The sequence below is a fragment of the Augochlora pura genome, chromosome 7 (assembly GCF_028453695.1).
Source record: "Augochlora pura isolate Apur16 chromosome 7, APUR_v2.2.1, whole genome shotgun sequence".
Classification (NCBI taxonomy): domain Eukaryota; kingdom Metazoa; phylum Arthropoda; class Insecta; order Hymenoptera; family Halictidae; genus Augochlora; species Augochlora pura.
Genome location: NC_135778.1, coordinates 37,569,667 through 37,572,336, shown reverse-complemented (window position 1 = coordinate 37,572,336; position 2,670 = coordinate 37,569,667).

Sequence of the window (2,670 nt, the reverse complement as noted above, 5' to 3'; positions counted from 1 at the left end):
ATAAAACTTGAACGAACGTCTTCACATCGCGATTAATAATTTGTTATTAACGTTTTCGTTCGAGGGGGAGGGAGGTCGTCTATCGCAAATAATGAAACGGTAATGAAGGTTCGCGTAACGCGAAACTCTCATCCTCTTCATTAAACTTCAAACATTTTCTCATTAATTAACATAATCTAAGGTTACTTGGCTCGCGTACGCGAGAAGAAAACATTCTGAGAGGGTAGTTTTTCTTAAGGAAACGTTGTATCCAATTACGGGTTCCCCCGTGCATACGTTTCCACCACCCGGGCCATATTAATATCGCGAGGCGAAACACGAATAAAGTAGCATAATTTTCCTTCAATACGGTCTTGACGTTAATTAGCACCTGATCTCGGATACCGAAAACAAGCCGACTGCTATGCATCAAACGCGATTGCTCTGGCCATCTTTAAAAGCTAATTTAAAAGCCGACCTTAATTAGAGTGGACTGGACGCGAAATAAATTCTGCAGATAAGAAACATAATAATGTCTGAGCTTCTCTCGGCTCGCGTTTCGTTAAATAAATTATTTCGATTTTTATGGAGCGACGATGGTTGACGCGTTACGTCGCACAGTGGAAGTAAACGTTTCTCGGACAGTATTGGTCAAAATTTTGTGCTGTGCCTTTTTGTATAACCTAGAAACCATTGAATAAATTTATTTGTCCCAACGTATATTAATGTAAAATTTGGAAGAAAAAGCAAATTCGATACTGTAATTTGTGTAACACAGGCGAGTCACTTTTAACGCCTAGGTTTATATTTATACATATAATAGGATTTAGCCAGTAATTGTTTAAAACAGGGCAAACCTAACGTGAACGTAAAGTTTATTTTTTCATCTTTTTTTTAAGCTGCGATCACTTATTAGCCCAGTAATTTATTACACCGCCATTCACAGTATCTTTCAACGCTAAAAATAACATGGTTTATATAAAAAGAACGTAACTTCTTGAAAATAATATTTTCAGTCATGGTTATAATTATACCAGCTTCTTAAAACGATCTCCGTTTGGTAAAAACTAGAATTTAATTTATTTCGAATTCAAAGAAGAATAATTACTTATTTTCTATAATATACAAACGACAAATTCTAGACATTTGGTTATTGGTAATTATTCACGACGGACAAATACGTGTTAAAAATTGAACGAAGCTGTCTCAGAAAATTTCGGCAACAAATTTTGGCCGACGATGCCCAAGGAAGTCGAGGTTTTCGTTCTACGTCGGACTTCTTTCGCTTCGGTCGAACGTGCCCGGGATATATTAAGATCCTTTGGTCCTTGGTGTTTCTTGGCGAGGAGCGAGACGGTTCACGGGCAGATTTCAGCGTGGAACGGAAGAGGTTCGGAACGATTATGCAGCACGACACGCGGCGCGCAACGAGAAAGAGTGCAGTGCACGCTGCTAGCAATGTGCGAGGCTTCGCGCGGCCGTCAATTACGATTAATTAGAGCGGAGACTGACAGCGGACGCAGCGACGGGCTACTTAATACTTTAACTTGTCCCCAACCCTCCACCCGTTCACTTCCTCCGTCGTCGTCGACGGCGCGAATCGTGAAGCGTCGCCTCGTCGGCCGGTCGCGTGTGCATCCCTTTCTCTCCACCTAGGGCCATCGGTGCCATTTTATTCTCCCACCATTCGACCCTAATCGAATCTATTTTAGACCACGAGACGTCGTGCGGTGGCATTCCCCCCTCCATAAAATAAAAGTTGGTCGAAATGCAATTTTTGTGGCGGATATTATGGAAATGTTTACTCGACTCTGCTGGTTATTATGTTTCCAGTATAGTAGTGTCAGAAGATTTATGGTAATTATAGATTTATGTAAGATTTATACAATAATTGTTATAGTAATTTAATTAGCTATAATTAGTAGCAATAATTAGACCGTAAATTGTATATATGCATTTGTAAGAAAATTAAATAAGTCATATAGCAAATCGTAATTATTATTCTCAATTTATTCTTCTATTATTATTCAAGATAATTCTCAGCTTAGTCTTCTATTATTTTCAATTTATTCTCCTATTATTCTTAACATTATTCTTAATAATTCATTTATTATTCTTCAACATTATTCTCAACTTATTCTACCATTGATCTTCATCATTATTCTCAGCACATAATTATTAAAGGAAAAAAGCACATTTAGTTTTATTTATTACAGTGACAATATGGTGGAGGTATTCCGTTTCATAATTTGTAATTATTTATCTAAACTTATCTAAATTCGTCACTAATTTTATCTACATACAGATTGACAGAGTCCGAGGTATATAAATTTTTGTATTAAAACTTCAAAGTATACGGCCTTTTAATTTAAAGACTTTTATTAAAAAGAAAGCCAATAGACAATTTCTAATTATCAAAAACATATAACGAAAGATTCTAAGGCCTGCAAAATTGAATGACGTTCGCTCGCCAAGCGTGTGAAATCGCGAATCTTTTGTCATCGGGACGATATCGATAATGTTGATACGCGTTGGAAGTGCTGTTTCCGCGTTTAACCCGAACACTTCGTTATTCGTTTGCTAATTTAAACAGCGCGGAACGATATTAGTTACATATCATTAACGTCGGAAGAAAAGTGATCGCGCCGCGGATATATTGTTTCAGATGATGCGCGATTAATGGAGGAAATT